General features: G+C 49.0%; 1 protein-coding gene across 3 annotated transcripts in view; it reads right to left on the bottom strand.

The window, feature by feature from the left end:
• Window positions 1–24209, bottom strand: part of LOC138349465 (beta-1,4-mannosyltransferase egh-like) — an 84460-nt gene that overhangs the window by 41571 nt on the left and 18680 nt on the right. For 2 of the 3 annotated variants that reach the window (XM_069318272.1, XM_069318270.1), the window contains exon 2: window positions 14694–14784. The exons of the other annotated variant lie outside the window; for it this stretch is intronic. The gene's annotated coding sequence lies outside the window, so the exon portion shown is untranslated. The remainder of the gene's footprint in view (window positions 1–14693; window positions 14785–24209) is intronic. 3 annotated transcript variants of the gene reach the window in all.

Raw genomic sequence — 24209 nt, 5'->3', positions numbered from 1 at the left:
CTGTGCCAGGTAAGTCCACTACGGGCTCCCCATAGCCCGTGCTACTTGCCCCGCTCCTGTGCCAGGTAAGTCCACTACGGGCTCACCATAGCCCGTGCTACTTGCCCCGCTCCTGTGCCAGGTAAGTCCACTACGGGCTCACCATAGCCCGTGCTACTTGCCCCGCTCCTGTGCCAGGTAAGTCCACAACGGGCTCCCCATAGCCCGTGCTACTTGCCCCGCTCCTGTGCCAGGTAAGTCCACTACGGGCTCACCATAGCCCGTGCTACTTGCCCCGCTCCTGTGCCAGGTAAGTCCACAACGGGCTCCCCATAGCCCGTGCTACTTGCCCCGCTCCTGTGCCAGGTAAGTCCACTACGGGCTCCCCATAGCCCGTGCTACTTGGAACATTCAGTTCCGAGCAGCTGAATCTAAAACAATAAAGATGGTCACTTTCAATTCACACGTGTGGGTCAAGTTGTTAGTGTGTGAAGTGCCAGAGCTGACTAAACCCGATGACAGCAATCCACTGATGTCTCTCTGTCTGTCTGTCTGTCTGTCTGTCTGTCTGTCCTTCCATGTTCACCGAATTTAAGACAGGAACAGTACGTATTATTAATCATATGCGAACGAACACCCTTCCTTGAAACTGGCGTATTTAACGAGTTAATTCTTGTCATTATCTAGAGTAGATGATACGAGAGAGAGTGCAGGGTGGACATTTAATCTACATCCTGATAAACATAGCACCACCAGCACTCTTTACCTGTATACAACACAAGTCTTAATTAACAACAATGCAAGATGTAAACAAATAAAATGACAAGTGAATGTATCTAGAGAGTCCAGAGATGCGAGTTAAGAGTCCATTAAACGTCCTCAATACTTCCATTTAAACAACGCACTTTACCCATAGACTCGAGACTCTGAAAACATCAAAGCTATGATGCATTGTTTCCCCAAACCCGACGACTGTGATGAGTTCGTCGAATACGGTGAAAATCTGACGCAATACTAGACAGGAGGAGAGGGAGCCGGTCGGCCGAGCGGACAGCACACTGGACTTGTGATCCTGTGGTCCCGGGTTCGATCCCGGGCACCGGCGAGAAACAATGGGCAGTTTCTTTCACCCTATGCCCCTGTTACCTAGCAGTAAAATAGGTACCTGGGTGTTAGTCAGCTGTCACTGGCTGCTTCCTGGGGGTCGAGGCCTGGTCGAGGACCGGGCCGCGGGGACACTAAAGCCCCGAAATCATCTCAAGATAACCTCAAGATGGAAGGATAGGCTGCCTCCCGCTCCTGAGGCTACTGGCTGGCTCTCTCACACACTCCACAGGAAGGACAACGGAATGATGCACCTGAATTTTACCTGAATGAGGTTCTGGGAGTTGTTCTATTCCCCCAAGCCCGTCCCGGGGTTCATGCTTGATCTGTGGGAGCTTGGTCCAACAGGCTGTTGCTTGGAGCAGCCCGCAGGCACACACATATCCATTATAGCCTGGTTGATCCGGCACTTCTTGAAGAAAACCGTCCAGTTTTTTCTTGAAAAAATCCTCTTTTGATCCGGCAATATTTATTATATTTCTTGAGAGGATGCTGAACAACCGTAGACCTCTACTCACCTAGTTGTGTTTGCGGGGGTTGAGCTCTGGCTCTTTGGTCCCGCCTCTCAACCGTCAATCAACTGGTGTACAGGTTCCTGAGCCTACTGGGCTCCATCATATCTACACTTGAAACTGTGTATGGAGTCAGCCTCCACTACATCACTTCCTAATGTGTGTACTCACCTAGTTGTGTTTGCGGGGGTTGAGCTCTGGCTCTTTGGTCCCGCCTCTCAACTGTCAATCAACTGGTGTACAGGTTCCTGAGCCTACTGGGCTCCATCATATCTACACTTGAAACTGTGTATGGAGTCAGCCTCCACCACATCACTTCCTAATGTGTGTACTCACCTAGTTGTGTTTGCGGGGGTTGAGCTTTGGCTCTTTGGTCCCGTCTCTCAACTGTCAATCAACTGGTGTATAGGTTCCTGAGCCTACTGGGCTCTATCATATCTACACTTGAAACTGTGTATGGAGTCAGCCTCCACTACATCACTTCCTAATGTGTGTACTCACCTAGTTGTGTTTGCGGGGGTTGAGCTCTGGCTCTTTGGTCCCGCCTCTCAACTGTCAATCAACTGGTGTACAGGTTCCTGAGCCTACTGGGCTCCATCATATCTACACTTGAAACTGTGTATGGAGTCAGCCTCCACTACATCACTTCCTAATGTGTGTACTCACCTAGTTGTGTTTGCGGGGGTTGAGCTCTGGCTCTTTGGTCCCGCCTCTCAACTGTCAATCAACAGGTGTACAGGTTCCTGAGCCTACTGGGCTCCATCATATCTACACTTGAAACTGTGTATGGAGTCAGCCTCCACCACATCACCTCCTAATGCATTCCATTCGACCCTCTGATGTTCATACAGTGTTCTCTGTGTCTGTGGCACCCCTACTCTATTTCCTTGCCATATCTGTATCGCCATGAACACCCAACTGATTGATGCGATGGGTGGAGTAACTCCTGGCTACCCCATGAGGAGGGAGTGACTGGGAGAGGGGAAGAGTGCCAGGCAGACACAGACACTGCTGGAGTCTTGTGGCAGCAGGAGCAGGAGCAGCAGCAGCAGCAGCAGCAGCAACAGCAGCAGTAGTAGCAGGAGCAGCCAGCCCACCTGCCTGGGGCCATTACTGACGCGGGAGGGAAGGAGAAGCATTAGCACAGTCCTAACCCAGAACCCAAGATGCCACCCTTTGTACTTCTCTTAACCCTATTGTGGTCTCTTTCCATCTCATTATCTCCCTCTCCACCCCCCCCCCCCCGAACAAGCATCTTCCTCTCACTTTATCTCCCTTTAAACTTTCTTAAAGCCATCATCTACGGCACTACCGTCATTAGAAACCTTCTACACCTTTAACATGGCAACATCTTTAATCTTCAAAAGTACAATGGAAATTGATTTAGTCAATGCGGGATTGACTGAAATTGTTGATTATGAGGAATTGGTCATTAAATTAGGTATTGATGTATACTATAAGCCAGTTATTTTGTTTTTAATTATACTTTGTCCTGTTCTTTATGTGACCATTTCTGCCTCTCCGCTTATCTCCTATTTCCACAGTCATTCCTTTCTTCCTATCACTTAACACGGCTCCTTCTCTCTCTCCTCCTCCCCCGCCATGTGTCCACACTATTATCTTAGTTCTCCATTTCCTGGCTGCTTCCTGGGCTCTTATCTTCCCCCCCCCCACATACTTCTCTCTCCCTCCCCTCTCCCCCTCTCTCTTTCTCTCGTGTGTGTGTGTGTGTGTGTGTGTGTGTGTGTGTGTGTGTGTGTGTGTGTGTGTGTGTGTGTGTGTGTGTGTGTGTAATGTGTGTGTGTGTGTGTGTGTGTGTGTGTGTGTGTGTGTGTGTGTGTGTGTAAGGGGACGAGGAGGGGGTTGTAGTGGTGTTGGGGGCGACGGTTGCCCCCAACACACACACACACACACACACACACACACACACACACACACACACACACACACACACACACACACACACACACACACACACAGCGAAAAAACAACCTAAGTTACTACACAGTCATATAAGAAGAAAAATGTCGGTGAACGACCAAGTGACAAGACTAAGGAAGACAGAGGGGGCATATACTGAAAGTGACAAGGAAATCTGCGAGGCACTGAATGCCAGTTTCCATGGAGTGTTCACTACCGAGCCTGAGCAGCTCCCATTGTTGGAAGGGGTTACCCTAGATGAAAGACTATCAGATATAGAGGTGACAGCAGAGGAGGTAATGAAACAGTTGACAACTCTAGATGCAACTAAAGCAGTTGGACCAGACAAAGTATCACCGTGGATACTAAAAGAAGCAGCACAGGCCCTCAGCGTGCCTCTGGCAATGATCTTTAATGAGTCACTTATGTCAGGAGAATTGCCCAGTTGCTGGAAGAAGGCAAATGTCGTGCCGATCTTCAAGAAAGGAGATAGGGATACACTTAACTACAGACCTGTATCACTGACAAGCATCCCCTGTAAAATACTGGAAAGAATAATTAGGCTACGACTGGTTGCACACCTGGAGAACATTAGGTTTGTGAACAAACATCAACATGGGTTCTGGACAGGGAAATCGTGCCTAACAAACCTTCTGGAATTCTATGATAAAATAACGAGGATAAGACAGGACAGAGATGGTTGGGCAGACTGCATATTTCTGGACTGCCAAAAAGCCTTTGATACAGTACCGCACATGAGACTTCTGTTCAAGCTCGAGAGGCAGGCGGGGGTGGGGGGAAAGGTCCTAGAATGGATAAGGAACTACCTAACAGGAAGGAGCCAAAGAGTTACGGTAAGGGGCGAGAAGTCGGACTGGCGAACAGTAACAAGTGGAGTACCACAAGGATCGGTGCTGGGACCAATTCTATTTCTTGTATATGTTAACGACATGTTTACAGGCGTAGAGTCCTACATGTCGATGTTTGCGGATGATGCAAAGTTGATGAGAAGAGTTGTGACAGATGAGGATTGCAGGATCCTCCAAGAGGACCTGAACAGATTGCAGAGATGGTCAGAGAAATGGCTACTAGAATTCAACACGAGCAAATGTAAAGTTATGGAAATGGGACTAGGAGATAGGAGACCAAAGGGACAGTACACAATGAAGGGGAACAGCCTACCTGTAACGACGCGTGAAAGAGACCTGGGGGTGGACGTAACACCTAATCTATCTCCTGAGGCACATATTAATAGGATAACGACAGCAGCGTACTCTACACTGGCAAAAGTTAGAACATCATTCAGAAACCTAAGTAAGGAGGCATTTAGGGCGCTTTACACTGCCTACGTAAGGCCAGTCTTAGAGTATGCCGCCTCATCATGGAGTCCCCATCTGAAGAAGCATATAATGAAACTGGAAAAGGTTCAGAGGTTTGCAACGAGACTCGTCCCAGAGCTACGAGGGATGGGGTATGAAGAGCGCCTGAGGGAACTGTGCCTTACGACACTAGAAAGAAGAAGGGAGAGGGGGGACATGATAGGAACGTATAAGATACTCAGAGGAATTGACAGAGTGGACATAGACGAAATGTTCACACGGAATAGTAACAGAACGAGAGGACATGGATGGAAGCTTGAAACTCAGATGAGTCACAGAGATGTAAGGAAGTTTTCTTTTAGCGTGAGAGTAGTGGGGAAATGGAATGCACTTGGGGAACAGGTTGTGGAAGCAAATACTATTCATAATTTTAAAACCAGGTATGATAGGGAAATGGGACAGGAGTCATTGCTGTAAACAACCGATGCTCGAAAGGCGGGATCCAAGAGTCAATGCTCGATCCTGCAAGCACATATAGGTGAGTACATATAGGTGAGTACACACACACACACACGGGGGCCTCGTAGCCTGGTGGATAGCGCGCAGGACTCGTAATTCTGTGGCGCGGGTTCGATTCCCGCACGAGGCAGAAACAAATGGGCAAAGTTTCTTTCACCCTAAGTGCCCCTGTTACCTAGCAGTAAATAGGTACCTGGGAGTTAGTCAGCTGTAACGGGCTGCTTCCTGGGGTGTGTGTGTGTGTGGTGTGGAGAGAAGAAAAAAAAAAAAAAAAAGTAGTTAGTAAACAGTTGATTGACAGTTGAGAGGCGGGCCGAAAGAGCAAAGCTCAACCCCCGCAAAACAACTAAAAAACACAACTAGTAAACACACACACACACACACATTGATTCGTGGTGGCGGCCAACACACACACACACACACCCGGACCTGAATAATACAGCGTTGACCATCACGCTCCTCACATTACACCCCCCCACTACACCCCAGGTGGACGACCCCCCCCCCTAAAAAAAATACACCGGTGGTCTACCCTAACAACACCCAAACTCATCACAGGCCCTTCCAGTTGAGAGGCGGGACCAAAGAGCCAGAGCTCAACCCCGGCAAGCACAATTAGGTGAGTACACACACACACACACACACACAGGCAGTAATGTGGAGGAGGCTGACTCCATACACAGTTTCAAATGAAGATATGATAGAGCCCAGTAGGCTCAGGAACCCGTACACCTGTAGATTGACAGTTGAGAGGCGGGACCAAAGAGCCAGAGCTCAACCTCCCGCAAGCACAATTAGGTGAGCACACACACAAGACAAACTATTTAACACGGGTGGACCACACGAACAAGGGGACACAGGTGGATGGACCACACGAACAAGGGGACACAGGTGGATGGACCACACGAACAAGGGGACACAGGTGGATGGACCACACGAACAAGGGGACACAGGTGGATGGACCACACGAACAAGGGGACACAGGTGGATGGACCACACGAACAAGGGGACACAGGTGGATGGACCACACGAACAAGGGGACACAGGTGGATGGACCACACGAACAAGGGGACACAGGTGGATGGACCACACGAACAAGGGGACACAGGTGGATGGACCACACGAACAAGGGGACACAGGTGGATGGACCACACGAACAAGGGGACACAGGTGGATGGACCACACGAACAAGGGGACACAGGTGGATGGACCACACGAACAAGGGGACACAGGTGGATGGACCACACGAACAAGGGGACACAGGTGGATGGACCACACGAACAAGGGGACACAGGTGGATGGACCACACGAACAAGGGGACACAGGTGGATGGACCACACGAACAAGGGGACACAGGTGGATGGACCACACGAACAAGGGGACACAGGTGGATGGACCACACGAACAAGGGGACACAGGTGGATGGACCACACGAACAAGGGGACACAGGTGGATGGACCACACGAACAAGGGGACACAGGTGGATGGACCACACGAACAAGGGGACACAGGTGGATGGACCACACGAACAAGGGGACACAGGTGGATGGACCACACGAACAAGGGGACACAGGTGGATGGACCACACGAACAAGGGGACACAGGTGGATGGACCACACGAACAAGGGGACACAGGTGGATGGACCACACGAACAAGGGGACACAGGTGGATGGACCACACGAACAAGGGGACACAAACAAGGGGACACAAACAAGGGGACACGAACAAGGGGACACGAACAAGGGGACACAGGTGGAAACTTAGTACCCAAATGAGCCACAGACACATTAGAATGAATTTTTCACGCACAAAATTTAAGCCCTTATCTTGCACAGATAACAGGTCTATAACACCATGATAAAAGAACTCTTGATATACGATATATCTTCTTGTGAAATCACAAGACTGATATATTTGAAACAAATAGTGAGGTCATACGAGAGGATCGAACTTGCGGTCCCAGATACAAGAATGAGTGAAATCCGCCCTAGTTCCTATCAAACGAGCTCCACACGAAATGAACTCATTCATTATACTTTAACAGTAAACGATACTGAGGTATACAAATGTATAATGTATACATAAAAACTACTACTATACAGCACAGCTAATTTTTTTTTTGAGATATATACAAGATTTGTTACATTCTTGTACAGCCACTTGCCGTTTCGGGCAAGTCCTTAATCCTATGGTCCCTGGAATACGATCCCCTGCCGCGAAGAATCGTTATTTTCATCCAAGTACACATTTTACTGTTGCGTTAAACAGAGGCTACAGTTAAGGAATTGCGCCCAGTAAATCCTCCCCGGCCAGGATACGAACCCATGACATAGCGCTCGCGGAACGCCAGGCGAGTGTCTTACCACTACACCACGGAGACTGCTAATAGTGTGTGTGCGCTAATTTATTAATAAATAAATCATTCGAAAGATTTTTATATTTCAATTGCATGCAACAAATTATTGAGTATAATGAAAGTATAACACAGGAGTGAGAGCATATGACATATCAGTACAATGAGTCCATGACCACGAGTTAATGAAGCACGTTGAGTACATGTAATATAATGACTCTGTCTACGTTCACCCGCCATCTTGAATAATACCCTTGCGGGCCGCTTCAAGCAACAGCCTGGTGGACCAAACTCTCACAAGTCAAGCCTGGCCTCGGGCCGGGCTTGCGGAGTAGAACTCCCAGAACCCCATCAACCAGGTATATGTGGGCCTCCGGGCCGCTCCAAGCAACAGCCTGGTGGACCAAACTCTCACAAGTCAAGCCTGGCCTCGGGACGGGCTTGGGGAGTAGAAGAACTCCCAGAACCCCATCAACCAGGTATCAAGCATCATGACCTCAAAATCCCCGACGGACAAATAAAGGTGTACTATAAATCCACAAATGTATATAAATCAATACATTTTTGCATAATTTTTGAACGATATATGGGGGAGGGGTACGAACAATACCCATAGAAGACTGAGCAGAGATTTTTAACAAGATACAGTAGTCGTCTGTGCCCATATACCCACCTGTGGAGGGAAGGAGAGGGAGCACACACACACACACACACACCCACACACACACACCCACACACACACCCACACACACACCCCCACACACACACCCCCACACACACACCCCCACACACACACCCCCACACACACACCCCCACACACACACCCCCACACACACACACCCACACACACACACCCACACACACACACCCACACACACACACCCACACACACACACCCACACACACACCCACACACACACCCACACACACAAATAATTGTGCGTTGTTAGCAAGCAAAGTGCTTACAATTAAGGTGTTGCGTTGGGTTACACGACACCACAACCAGCCTGGTGTCGTGTGTGTGTGTGTGTGTGTGTGTGTGTGTGTGTGTGTGTGTGTGTGTGTGTGTGTGTGTGTGTGTGTGTGTGTGTGTGTGTGTGTGTGTGTGTGTGTGTATTGGGAGAACTGGTGCCGTGTTTACCTATAAATTGGATACAAGGTATCATCACTCTTCCTCCACAGATCTCCAGTATCAGCTAATGATACTGGTAATGGCTCAAAAGGGCCACCACTTACGGGTTATTCATGCCCGTGTCACCTCTTGGGTGGCTTAATCTTCATCAATCAATCATCAATCACTCTTGGGACGGAAGACATCTCCCGTCACGCAGGGTGCAGTCGCACCTCCACAGATCTCCAGTATCAGCTCTTGATACTGGTGATGGCTCAAAAGAGTCACCACTTACGGGCTATTCATGCCCGTGCCACCTTTTGGGTGGCTTAATCTTAAAATAGGTGGGTACCTATTTTACTGCTAGGTAACAGGGGCATAGGGTGAAACACTGCTCATTGTTTCTCGCCGGCGCCCGGGATCGAACCCGGAACCATAGGATCACAAGTCCAGCGTGCTGTCCGCTTGGCCGACCCGCTCCCCCGTCAACTGCTTCCCAACAAGGTACCCCAATTAGGTTAACCGAGGCGAACTGTTTTAAGGATTAACACCCAGTCAATCCTCCCCGGGCCAGGACTCGAACTCAGACCAAATCCCTAGCGAGGCGAGTGTGTTACCGCCGCGCCACGTTCCTTCAAGACTAGAAACCGGATGCTGGGTTGACTTTTTTCTTCTCCGTAGTAGCCTCGTAGCCTGGTGGATAGCGCGCAGGACTCTTAATTCTGTGGCGCGGGTTCGATTCCCGCACGAGGCAGAAACAAATGGGCAAAGTTTCTTTCACCCTGAATGCCCCTGTTACCTAGCAGTAAATAGGTACCTGGGAGTTATTCAGCTGTCACGGGCTGCTTCCTGGGGGTGGAGGCCTGGTCGAGGACCGGGCCGCGGGGACACTATAAAGGCCCCGAAATCATCTCAAGATAACCTCAAGATAACCTCCCAAACCGGACATCAGACGAGGAAAACATTCCGGATGAGAGATTATGATGTGTATTACGCAGAAAAGACTAACTCTTACAGTCTTAAACTCCTCTAATTGCTGTATGTAATTTGTCCCAATTTGATTTCTCAACCATTTTTGATTGATGTGGAACTACCTGATTCAAGGGTAGATTATATTATATAATGAGTTTGGGTGATTGGGAGCTGCCTCGTATGGACCAAAAACAGCTGCCACCCCACCCTGTTTTCAACAGAGGTCATCAGGGGTCATCAGGGGTTAACAGGGGTCATCAGGGGGGGTCAACAGGGTGTCCACTATAACAAAGTAGTTACCTTACAACCAAAAAGCCAACCACGCTGCCCCATGTGTAGCATATGCGAGCACATGATCTCTCTTTTGCACCCGTTGCTCCTCTATTGTGTGTGTGTGTGTGTGTGTGTGTGTGTGTGTGTGTGTGTGTGTGTGTGTGTGTGTGTGTGTGTGTGTGTGTGTGTGTGTGTGTGTGTGTGTGTGTGCAGATGAAAGTGATGAGGATGCTGTGTGATAGAATTATCTCTAATGATCACAGTCATGTGTGTGCTGAGCTGTTTGTTCCACTGGCGTTGTTGTGGCTGGCATTCTGCACAGTATCTGAGATTAGTTGGTCGGTTGATTGATTGGGTATGTGTGACAAAGAAAGAGAGAGAGGGAAGGGTAGGAGGAGGATAGGGAAAGGGAGGAGCCAGCCAGAGTCAAAACATATGTACCAACTGTACATATGTACACACAAGACACCTGACTTACTCGAGGGCTACACTCGACTCCATATGTGGCAACCACACACACATGACACAGCCTCGACCTTCACAATTGGTCGTAATGAGTGGCACAAGAGAGCAAGGCTGTGTGTGTGTGATGCTGTAGGATGAAGACAGGGGAAGCAAGGGGGAAGGATGCTGAAGATGCAACCCAGCGGGTTTTCTTCCTATTGGGGAGTGTTGTACATTCTGCTATGGCGGTGTGTCCACTCACAAGATGAGTGGCGCTGCCCAATAAACTCGCCCCTCGGGGCAAAATTTAAATTTAAAATCGATGTACTATCACTTCGCAAACTTCACGTGATATTCCGTTTTCTACATGTGAGTCCTCTGTTAGGTTAGGTTAGGTTAGGTTAGTACGTCAATTTAGCGACGTTGTTGAACGCTAGAGGATTCTAACATTTTTCCCATATTGATTCGTTAGTTCATAATGGTCCGAATCAACGTGGTGTTTAGATCAGAGTGCAGAATGCCACCATCAACTGTCTGGTTGATCGATGGAAGACTATCATCCAAGCACGCACCAAAGAGCCAGAGCTCAACCCCCGCAAGCACAACTAGGTGAGTACACAAGACTTCTTAACACCTCGCAGCTTTAGTTTCTCTAAATAACATGAACGAGCCACTACACCTCTACCTTAGCCAGCGCTCTTGATATACATACATATATACATACACATACATATTTTCAGTCGCATATAGTCCTGGGGACCATTCAGGCTTGTTCGCATACATACATATATAAATAAGGAAGTGATGTGGTGGAGGCTGACTCCATACACAGTTTCAAGTGTAGATATGATAGAGCCCAATAGGCTCAGGAACCTGTACACCTGTTGATTGACGGTTGAGAGGCGGGACCAAAGAGCCAGAGCTCAACCCCCGCAAGCACAACTAGGTGAGTACACACACACACACACACACACACACACACACACACACACACACACACACACACACACACACACACACACACTGATCTCTAGCCGGAGAAGGAACTGTAGACGTTTATCTCTCAGAATGTTTGGTAATATGTTTATTGTTTGTGATGTGTGTCTATGTATGTATTAACACGATGTACTGAACGGGGTGAGAATAGCTGGAGCTACCTCATCCCTTTGTGTGTATTTTACCTCAATAAACTTATTTCAATTTCAATTTCCTAGACGGAGGAGAGAAACACGACCACTGCCCCACACACAACAAGGACCCTGAAGCTAAAATAAACATACCGAGCGAGAAGGTAGTGAGGCAGATGGATGCATTAGGAAAGGAAGCAGTTGAGGAAAATGTAATACAAGCCCGCGGGCGTTCTCAAGTCAACACACGAGTGCTTTAATAATTGAGACAGTACCCCCCCCCCCTCCAGGGCAGTTCAACCCGCCCACACACTACATAAACAAGTGCGTTCCAGCCGCACGGGATCACCATAGCCCGTGCTACATGGACACTTCGTCCTGAGTAGCTAAATCTTTAACAACAACAGCCGCACAGACTCTGCTTCCACTCTCTGATTTCCTATATCCCTGGATCTTACTGTTAAAAGGTTGGAAATCAGAGTGTACTCTGAGTACCATCTCTCACACATCAAGAAACACTGCAGGAAGAAACGTGGACGTGCTTAAGAAACAATTAGACAATTTCTTGCAGGAATTAACAAAGTTGTAATGGATGTGTGAGCCTGCGGGCCGCTGATTGATTGATTGAAGATTAAGCCACCCAAAAGGTGGCACGGGCATGAATAGCCCGTAAGTGGTGGCCCTTTTGAGCCATCACCAGTATCATTAGCTGATACTGGAGATCTGTGGAGGTGCGACTGCACCCTGCGTGACGGGAGATGTCTCCTTTGTGAATGTGTTAAGATGAAGATGAAGCCACCCAAGAGGTGGCACGGGCATGAATAGCCCGTAAGTGGTGGCCCTTTTGAGCCATCACCAGTATCATTAGCTGATACTGGAGATCTGTGGAGGTGCGACTGCACCCTGCGTGACGGGAGATGTCTCCCGTGTTCGGGCCGCTCCAAACAACAATATTTTATATCAAGTAATTACAAGCCAATGGCTTGGGGAGTAGAACTCCCAGAACCCATTCCAGGTATACTGCTGGTATATCAGCATATTTTGTTGTGAAGAATATAGCCCCAACCATCCAGTTCTGGGTTTTGTCCTAGTTATTGTCTCTCCGGCTATATTTTTGGTCCTATATTGAAGTAGATACAAGTTCCTAAGAATGCGCACCATATTTCCTGTTGACCACTGGATGAACACTGTTGGTCTCTGAGCATTTTATCACATGTACACTCACCCCCCTCCCCCCCCCTGACACACACACACACACACACACACACACACACACACACACACACACACACCTTATCACACGGGGAAGTGATGTGGTGGAGGCTGACTCCATACACAGTTTCAAGTGTAGATATGATAGAGCCCAGTAGGCTCAGGAACCTGTACACCTGTTGATTGACGGTTGAGAGCCGGGACCAAAGAGCCAGAGCTCAACCCACGCAAACACAACAAGGTGAGTACAACTAGGCGAGGACACACGCACACCCGCAGTGTATGCACTCCGCCTAATATGTTCTGAACCCTCCACTCTCCCCTACATAAGGTTGATTGCTCTATATATCGTTTACTCGCTGGCTCCCTCCCACTCCCTCCCATGCTACTCCCTCCATCAGTGGCAGGTGTGTTCACAGCCACCAGCAGCAGGTGTGGGCACACGTGTCGAGATGTGCTGTTGCTACTACACGTGTGTCGAGGTCACATCTATGGCTACACAACATCCAACATCTAAACATCATGTTCTCCAGTCCACGTCTTTTTAGGTTCACTTAGGAACCTGTCAAAGAATATGGGGTATGTGGAGCGCGCCAAAGGGCCACAGCGCGCCAAAGGGCCACAGCGCGCCAAAGGGCCACAGCGCGCCAAAGGGCCACAGCGCGCCAAAGGGCCACAGCGCGCCAAAGGGCCACAGCGCGCCAAAGGGCCACAGCGCGCCAAAGGGCCGCAGCGCGCCAAAGGGCCGCAGCGCGCCAAAGGGCCACAGCGCGCCAAAGGGCCACAGCGCGCCAAACATCTTGTATTTACTTGTGGGGGGAGGAGGTCCTGGGGAGCTACACATGTGCCCCCCCCCCCAGGGGTCGTCACCCCCACGCTGGGAGGGGGGAGGGTCGTCCGGCCTGACACGAGTCTGCGACAACATAATATAGGCGAGAGAGAGAGCCATTTAAAAGGGCACAATAGTGAAAGTAGACGCCAGAGGAAAAAATGGGCAAATGGCCCCACACTCAGGTGAGTAGGTTAATGAGACCAGGTGCCAAGAGGAAGTATTAAAGGCAGTGGGTGTTGTGGAGTTACAGAGCACCGCTCCTGTGCCATTAAGTCCACCACGGGCTCACCATAGCCCGTGCTACTTGCCCCACTCCTGTGCCAGGTAAGTTACGGGCTCACCATAGCCCGTGCTACTAGGAACTTGTTCCGGGTAGCTGAATCTATAACAACAACATATGGAGTTAGACAGCTGCTACGGGCTGCTTCCTGGGGGATGTGTAACAAAAAGTAGACCTGGTCGAGGACCGGGCCGCGGGGACGCTAAGCCCCGAAATCATCTCAAGATAACCTTCATCCATAACTCTAACGCCCATCCCGACAAAGAATTTGAAAGTTAATAGTACTTAAAGTTGAAAAGCAACAGGTACAACAAGGCTAGTTGACGGGGCCTGAAGAGCCAGACCTCACTTTCCCTGTAGACACTGATAGGCGAGTACCTCCCGACCCCCCCCCCCACACCAGGACACCTGTTTAGTGCCCCCTTACTCATTCCACACCTGCCTCCCCGACACACACCCACACCCTTGACACCTGCCTCCCCGACACACACCCACACCCTTGACACCTGCCGCGCCCCCACACACTCCCTTGACACCTGCAAACCCCCCACTCCCTCCCCCACTATCGACAACTGCCAAATCCCCCTCCCAAACACACTCCGTCGACTCGTCCAATGTATGACGGAGTTCCCAACATGGTAGAGTTATGAAGTTCACATTGGGTTTTCTCCCTGGCTGTAATAGGGTAGAAGGGACTGATAGACTCACAAGTCATCACTGAGCCCAAGTACTTACCATTGGCGGTCTGAGTGATGGAGGGGGCGATGTCTTTATTGTCAGGGGCGTCTTCAGGTGGGGCTCATCACACCGGGTCGCACCGTCCTCCCTGTAGGCAACATAACCCACATGTAAGCACATAGCGAGTAACACCTCTCACATACAAGGACACTCACATGGAGTAACATCTCTCACATACAAGGGCACTCACATGGAGTAACATCTCTCACATACAAGGGCACTCACATGGAGTAACATCTCTCACATACAAGGGCACTCACATGGAGTAACGCCTCTCACATACAAGGGCACTCACATGGAGTAACACCTCATACCTAATCCTTAATGTGTATAAGGTCTACTAGGGTTCTACTAGTACTAGGTCTACAGTACTAGATCTTAATGTGTGGGAACATTTTTTTAGTTAGTAGTTAGTAACTGTTGATTGACAGTTGAGAGGCGGGCCCAAGGAGCAGAGCTTAACCCCCGCAAGCACAACTAGGTGAATACCTCTAGGACAAGGGCACATGGACAGACCTTCACGCCACTGTTCAAATGAACGTTTGTGGACTAAGTCTTGTGAGGAAATGAAATGAACTAGAGGGGAAAAAAGGATATTATTGATCTTATATTGATATTGGTCTTTAATTCAATAACTTGTTTCAAAAGCAGCAATAACAGGCAACAGGAGGGTGTGGAAACGGCCACAGCGCGCCAAACGGCCACAGCGCGCCAAACGGCCACAGCGCGCCAAACGGCCACAGCGCGCCAAACGGCCACAGCGCGCCAAACGGCCACAGCGCGCCAAACGGCCACAGCGCGCCAAACGGCCACAGCGCGCCAAACGGCCACAGCGCGCCAAACGGCCACAGCGCGCCAAACGGCCACAGCGCGCCAAACGGCCACAGCGCGCCAAACGGCCACAGCGCGCCAAACGGCCACAGCGCGCCAAACGGCACTTGACGACCGACAGCTGGTAATTCAGCTTTCAAGAGAGGAAAGCTTAACCACACAATTAAGCGAGGTTATCTTGAGGTTATCTTGAGATGATTTCGGGGGCTTCAGTGTCCCCGCGGCCCGGTTCTCGACCAGGCCTCCACCCCCAGGAAGCAGCCCGTGACAGCTGACTAACACCCAGGTACTTATTTTACTGCTAGATAACAGGGCCATAGGGTGAAAGAAACTCTGCCCATTGTTTCTCGCCGGCGCCTGGGATCGACTCCAGGACCACAGGATCACAAGTCCAGCGTGCTGTCTGCTCGGCCGACCGGCTCCCTAAGCGAGTACAAGTATTTATATGCAGACGAGGAGTCACAATAACGTGGCCAAAGTATGTTGACCAGACCACACACTAGAAGGTGAAGGCACGACGACGTTTCGGTCCGTCCTGGACGGACCGAAACTCAAGTCGATTGTGAATGACTTGAGAATGGTCCAGGACGGACCGAAACGTCGTCGTCCCTTCACCTTCTAGTGTGAGGTCTGGTCAACACTAGTATTTATATATTCTAACCTTTCTCTAGTACACAGATTCCTAACTTCTTTTCTCGATTATAGACCCAAAGTGAATGACCCACTTTGTTCCAATATTCCCCTCACCAAAACAGTCCAGAAGACCACTATTATGCACCAGTATCTTATCTCGGGGTTATCTGGAGATGATTTCGGGGACTTAGCGTCCCCGCGACCCGGTCCTCGACCAGACCTCCTTTTTGTTACACCCCCTCCCCCCCCCCCCCAGGAAGCAGCCTGTAGCAGCTGTCTAACTCCCATGTCCTATTTACTGCTAAGTGAACATGAGCATCATGGTGAAAGAGAAACTGCCCAATTGTTTCCGCCTCCAGCGGGGATTGAAACCAGAACCTTAGGACTACGAATCCCGAGTGCTGTCCACTCAGCCATCAGGGCCCCCTGGTTATAAAATAGCTCGCCGGAAAACTGGGACCGGGTTCCTCACACCTTTAAGGGGACCCTTAAACCCTTTAAGGGTTTAAGGGTCCCGCCTTAAGGAGGTTAGTGACGTCACTGATGACGTCTCACTACTCACCTACAAGCCCCCCCCCCACCCGGCCGCACACGCACAGTATCACAACAACTTGATGGATCAATGAGAACATATTAAAGTCACAATGGCATCGAACCTGCGTCCTTGGACTCGCCACACACACAGTACATAATTATAATGAATACATATTATTAAGACGTATGTAATTACATTTTTTAATTACATAATTAATTTTGTAAACTCATTAATATAAATCATTTATGAAGTTGATTTTGAAATTGGCTCCCTGGTATGTAGGGGACAGGAAGACACAAAGCACCGCAGACACCACACAGTTGGTGGTGGTGGATCTGACACCATACACAGGTTGAAATGTAGATGTGACCCCCCCCCCCCAATTCGCCCACAAAGCTGTAAGCCAGTTGACGGACAATTGAGAGCCGGGCCCAAAGAGCCGGAGCTCGACCCACGCTAGCTCACTAGGGTCGCAAAAGGCTGTGGGATTCCCAACACCTGCGATACTGGGAACCATAAGTTGCAAGTAGCACGGGCTATGGTGAGCCCGTAGTGGACTACCTGACACAGGAGCGGGGCAAGTAGCAAGTAGCACGGGCTATGGTGAGCCCGTAGTGGACTTACCTGGCACAGGAGCGGGGCTGTAACTGTATGAGTGTTTGATTGATAAAGATTAAACCACACACAAAGAGGTGGCACGGGCATGAATAGCCCTTAAAGTGTTTAGTGCCTGTTTCAGATTGAGCTACTCAGAACGAAATGTCCATGTAGCACGGGCTATGGTGAGCCCGTAACAGTGTTTGGTGTGATTGATTGATTGATGAAGATTAAGCCACCCAAAAGGTGGCACGGGCATGAATAGCCCGTAAGTGGTGGCCCTTTTGAGCCATTACCAGTATCAAGAGCTGATACTGGAGATCTGTGGAGGTGCGGCTGCACCCTGCGTGACGGGAGATGTCTCCTTTGTGAATGTGTTAAGATGAAGATGAAGCCATGTTTGGTGTCTCCTGCGAGTATTTATATACGTGACGCCCCCCTGCCGGCGGGGTGCAGGGGGGGGGAGGACATACACGGTACACGTGGGAGATAGAGGTAGGGGAGGAGGGGGGGGGGGCGGTGAGATATAAAAGGGGGAGGGAGAGAAACAGATGGGGGCAGAGATAGAAGAGTAGGGTATAAATCGCGATAGGTCAAAACATATCCACCACAGACACGTGACGTTCGCTATATCAACATATCTATAACCTACATCTACTTATAGATACATTTTACAAATATTGACAGATACATCGCTTTACCCTCAATCCCAGGTCTTTGACCTAACCCCCGGTCGGCCGAGCGGACAGCACACTGGACTTGTGATCCTGTGGTCCTGGGTTCGATCCCAGGCGCCGGCGAGAAACAATGGGCAAAGTTTCACCCTATGCCCCTGTTACCTAGCAGTAAATAGGTACCTGGGTGTTAGTCAGCTGTCACGGGCTGCTTCCTGGGGTGGAGGCCTGGTCGAGGACCGGGCCGCGGGGACACTAAAGCCCCGAAATCATCTCAAGATAACCCCCCCCCCCCCTTCCCTCCTTCCACCTCCCGCAATGGTCTATAAAAAGCCTCATGCCCCAAAAGGACTACAGGACACATCGCTAGGATAAAGGGCCTCTTTTTAAGGCCCAATTCTAAGTTTATTCTAAGCGCTACCCATTAATTTGTATTTTTTTAAATATATAAAATAAGAAAGAGAGGGGTAGAACAAAAGAACATGGAACCTGCATTAGGGGGGGACTTTAAAATTCCCTGTAATGCTACGTGTGTTCCCTTCTAAGCTGATTAGCGTGGGCGCTTGAGTAGGAAAAGGAAATGAGCTAGACCAGGAAATAACAGAAGTATATTCGAACAACAATTTTGAGAATAGATAAGATAGTGAGTGCAGGAGTTGTTTATATGTGTACTCGCCTAATTGTGTGCTTGCGGGGGTTGAGCTGTGGCTCTTTGGTCCCGCCTCTCAACTGTCAATCAACTGGTGTACAGGTTCCCGAGCCTACTGGGCTCTATCATATCTACACTTGAAACTGTGTATGGAGTCACCCTCCACCACATTACTTCATAATGCATTCCATTTATTAACTACTCTGACACTGAAAAAATTCTTTCTTTCTGAGAAAAAGACTGAAAAAAATTCTTTGTGTGGTTGTTATATGTGCGGGGTTGGCATATGTGCGGGGCTGGCATATGTGCGGGGCTGGCATATGTGCGGGGCTGGCATATGTGCGGGGCTGGCATATGTGCGGGGCTGGCATATGTGCGGGGCTGGCATATGTGCAGGGCTGGCATATGTGCAGGGCTGGCATATGTGCGGGGCTGGCATATGTGCGGGGCTGGCATATGTGCGGGGCTGGCATATGTGCGGGGCTGGCATATGTGCGGGGCTGGCATATGTGCGGGGCTGGCATATGTGCGGGGCTGGCATATGTGCGGGGCTGGCATATGTGCGGGGTTGGTGCTCCATCTTGCGACAATATCGACCAGAGTGCAGGGGAAAATGTAGTGTGTGAGCGTTGGAAAGCCGCAATATGTCCCCTTGTAAGGAACCGGTTCCCTTATCTTGAGGTTATCTTGAGATGATTTCGGGGCTTTTTAGTGTCCCCGCGGCCCGGTCCTCGACCAGGCCTCCACCCCCAGGAAGCAGCCCGTGACAGCTGACTAACACCCAGGTACCTATTTACTGCTAGGTAACAGGGGCATTCAGGGTGGAAGAAACTTTGCCCATTTGTTTCTGCCTCGTGCGGGAATCGAACCCGCGCCACAGAATTACGAGTCCTGCGCGCTATCCACCAGGCTACGAGGCCCCCTAGCCTATTACCAACTGCTCTTCTCGCCAGAGCTCTGTGAAATCTGCAAACCATCACAGGTGGCTTGAACGGCCACGAAGCTGACGAAGCCACCATATAGACCGTTTTGTTACCCCCCTCCCCCCCAGGAAGCAGCCCGTGACAACTGACTAACACCCAGGTACCTATTTTACTGCTAGGTAACAGGGGCATAGGGTGAAAGAAACTCTGCCCATTGTTTCTCGCCGGCACCCGGGATAGAACCCGGGACCACGAGATCACAAGTCCAGTGTGCTGTCCGCTCGGCTCCCGGCTCCCTAAAAAACAATTTTTGCCTAACCAGAAATGTACGAGTCCAAGCAACCCACTTAACTTGTGTAAGTTTATACACAGAAAACGCCAAAAAGTGGCGTTTTAATTTGTAATAATACGTCGCATTTTTAAGTCCTAAAGGTCCTCTTTCCTACGTGTTCTCTTAGATTTGCCACTCTTTAAGAAATGAACAAAACCTCGTGAAGAATAATTTAACAAAGTCACATTTAATAATTCTACCATTCATAAATCATGACGTCACAATAATATTCTAGGAAGATCCTCAAAGTAAGAGACATCTACGCCAGTGTCTTGAGACACACTCGGTACAATCACACTAGAAACAATACCAAGACATCACCGAAAATTATACGCAAAGTGGAACAAGAGAAAACGCAAATAACAGGATTATTCGAATGCTATCAAGTCTTCCCTTATCTCCCTGTCTGTCAGACAGACAGATAGACAGTCTGTCTCTCCCTCCCTACCTCCCTGTCTGTCTGTCTCTCCCTCCCTCCCCCTCTCTACAAAAAAATACGCTATAAAAATGAAAAGTAAAACAGGCAAACCTGGAAGCCTCATACAAAAGCCTAGGAGAAAAACATATACGAGAAAAACACCAAAATATACGAATAAAAGATAATACAGAATATTTATCCGCGTTGCAAATTCAAAATAAAATACAAATTCAAAATAAACAAAATACTTTGAGCATTGTGCTCTCGCTAAGGTAATGGGAGATGGAATATTCATTCACTGGAGGAACAGGATTTGTGAAATACTTAGGACACGGTACGACTATTGTTCACTGAATTACTAAATACACACAAGCCTGAAAGCCTAAATTAATTCAGAAATGTCGCACAAACATGTGGAATGTCACACGTCATGTGACATCAATGTCTCGTGTCGCAAATGTCTCTCAAAGGTCACATATCACATCAATGTCTCCATTTATCTGGGACGTCACTCACCCGCTGTAGACTAGCATCCGTATAACACACACACACACACACACACACACACACACACACACACACACACACACACACACACACACGGGGCACACACACACGGGGCACACACACACGGGGCACACACACACGGGGCACACACACACGGGGCGCACACACACTAGGGGACACAGGTGGAAACTGAGTGCCCAAATGAGCCACAGAGATATTAGAAAGAACTTTTTTAGTGTCAGAGTGGTTGACAAATGGAATGCATTAGGAAGTGATGTGGTGGAGGCTGACTCCATACACAGTTTCAAGTGTAGATATGATAGAGCCCGATAGGCTCAGGAATCTGTACACCTGTTGATTGACGATTGAGAGGCGGGACCAAAGAGCCAGAGCTCAACCCCCGCAAGCACAACTAGGTGAGTACACAATCTCCCCACACACCGCTAAAAATTCACACTCCTGGAATTCTAGTCAAGAAGATCGGAACACAAGTGTATGTGTTCAAAAAAATCTCTTAGTGGATGTGTTAAAAAAAAAAATTCTATATATAAAAAAAAAATGCTGGACTAACCCGGGTTCTAGTAGATGTGAGGCTTGCGGGCTACTCTAAGTAACAGTATATTAGTAATACGTTAAGCCTGGCCCCCAGGCTGGGTTTGGGGAATAGAACAACTCCCACAACCCACTTTAGGTATATATGCCTGGTATGCAAAAAAATACACTAGCAAAGACCCTAAACATTATAAGGAGAGTGTCTAGATATTAGCGACATTCCTGGCAATAAAACTGAAATAATGCAACTCTAGAAAGCAATCAGAAGCCTAGTATGTTAGGCTATGTATTACAATAAGATAATTACCACATTCTAACTAAAATCATTACCATAAATAGCTCTAGGTGATCCCAGAATACATGGTAACATTCATACCTGCCACCTCGTATTACTTTAGGGTGTATGGGATTACATGAATGTGAAACTCAAGGATTCACAATTTGGTATCTCTCCAGCACCTGTTTTGTTGTGGTACCCACTACCAATGGACACGAGCACACGGCGTTTGTATACAGACGGGCTCACCATAGCCCGTGCTACTTGGAACTTTGTTCCAGGTAGCAAATCTTTAACAACAACGTTTGTATACAAATAAATGGCAGGGCGCCTGACAGCTGGGTGGACAGTACTCCGGATTCGTAGTCCTGAGGTTCCGGGTTCGATCACCGGTGGAGGCGGAGACAAATGGGCAAAATGTTTCTTTCACCCTGAAGCCCCTGTTACATAGCAGTAAATAGGTACCTGGGAGTTAGACAGCTGCTACGGGCTACTTCCTGGGGGATGTGTAACAAAAAGCAGGCCTGTTCGAGGACCGGGCCGCGGGGACGCTAAGCCCCCGAAATCATCTCAAGATAACCTCAAGATAACGGTATATGCGGGTGATAAATATAGAAATACCCCAACTCTGTCATCATAACAACTGGACTTATTTTTCGAGGATAGAACACAGTTTTAAAAATCTTTCCTTATTAAGATCACTCAATAGCTCGGTCGATAGAGCTTCTGCCTCACACGCGTTGGGTCCAGGGTTCGAGTCTCCCAGAGCCCAGGTGAATGGAAGCACACTTGGTTTATTATTCTATGACCAGATGTTACACATGTCACACACTAGTGTCCTCTGGGTAGTCAAACACATCTCCCAACCACGGAGCCTCTTCGCCATTAGAATAAGTCCCTCCTTGCTATTAGAATACCACGCTCCAATAGCGAGGGGGATGGGGGGGGGGGGGGGAATAATTGGGGCCAATAGAATAGGGGAACTGTGGTAACCATTATGATGATGGCAACAATGATGGTGACGACGATACAGTGTATCACAAACTCTTCACTACCCTTGATGAATTAAAATAATAGCGTATAGAGCGTCTGTCGAGTTATATTTCGTCTCATCAAAACAACATGACCTACATTGACCTCTCATTGTACCGACCGCCAAGAGGCGACATGTACTAATTTACTGGATTATAGATCTCTCTTAACACACGCAAGCACGCACACACCCGAGCTTGCATGGGACATCAACCTACCTTTCAGCGAGCACAAAAAACTAGGTACGCTCACCAGTCATCTTTAATCTAATGTCATAAAATTTGTGTAGCGTTTCCAGTGGTGTCCAGACCTGCCAACCTGCCACTAAGGTGTGTTTTGCGTCTGCCAACTTGTAGTCCCATTCTAAGTCTACAATTATTGGTGAAATGCTGGCAGTAGCCTGTTGACCAGACCACACACTAGAAATTGAAGGGACGACGACGTTTCGGTCCGTCCTGGACCATTCTCAAGTCGATTGTGATGGGGAGGTAGGGACAGGCATTAAATAGGCAAGAGAGAGCTGAGGAGCCTATTCTACGTAGCTTTTTTATGGCATTAGACAAATTGTTGCCTTTTTTGTTCTACATATTCCTGGGTTAAAAAATAATTCCAGTCTATAGAAGTGCGACCTTTGGCTGAGTTGTCACATCCTGTTTTGTCTTAGCTGCCAAAAGTTGACGTGTGCTGTCATCTGTCACAACTACAGTTCGTATCTCTCTTCCCTTCTCTTCCCCGGAGAGAAGAAGTTCTCTTCTCTCTCTCTGTCCCTCTCTCGTTGCTGATTAGAGTAATCTTCACAAGTGGAGAAGTGGAGGATACTAAGTGTGACAAACCCATAAGTTGAGGACTCAAAATACCACGAGAAACCCAGAGTGGGGAACTCCAAGCAGCCTACACTGTCCTCACAGTCGTGGGGTAACTCCAAGCAGCCTTACACTGTCCTCACAGTCGTGGGTAACTCCAAGCAGCCTTACACTGTCCTCACAGTCGTGGAGTAACTCCAAGCAGCCTTACACTGTCCTCACAGTCGTGGGTAACTCCAAGCAGCCTTACACTGTCCTCACAGTCGTGGGGTAACTCCAAGCAGCCTTACACTGTCCTCACAGTCGTGGAGTAACTCCAAGCAGCCTTACACTGTCCTCACAGTCGTGGAGTAACTCCAAGCAGCCTTACACTGTCCTCACAGTCGTGGAGTAACTCCAAGCAGCCTACACTGTCACCACAGTCGTGGAGTAACTCCAAGCAGCCTTACACTGTCACCACAGTCGTGGAGTAACTCCAAGCAGCCTACACTGTCACCACAGTCGTGGGTAACTCCAAGCAGCCTACACTGTCACCACAGTCGTGGAGTAACTCCAAGCAGCCTACACTGTCACCACAGTCGTGGGGTAACTCCAAGCAGCCTACACTGTCACCACAGTCGTGGGTAACTCCAAGCAGCCTACACTGTCACCACAGTCGTGGAGTAACTCCAAGCAGCCTTACACTGTCACCACAGTCGTGGAGTAACTCCAAGCAGCCTACACTGTCACCACAGTCGTGGGTAACTCCAAG

This window comes from Procambarus clarkii, chromosome 90 (genome assembly GCF_040958095.1).
Source record: "Procambarus clarkii isolate CNS0578487 chromosome 90, FALCON_Pclarkii_2.0, whole genome shotgun sequence".
In the NCBI taxonomy this organism is placed as follows: Eukaryota; Metazoa; Arthropoda; class Malacostraca; order Decapoda; family Cambaridae; genus Procambarus; species Procambarus clarkii.
This window is presented reverse-complemented; position numbering and strand designations above follow the sequence as displayed.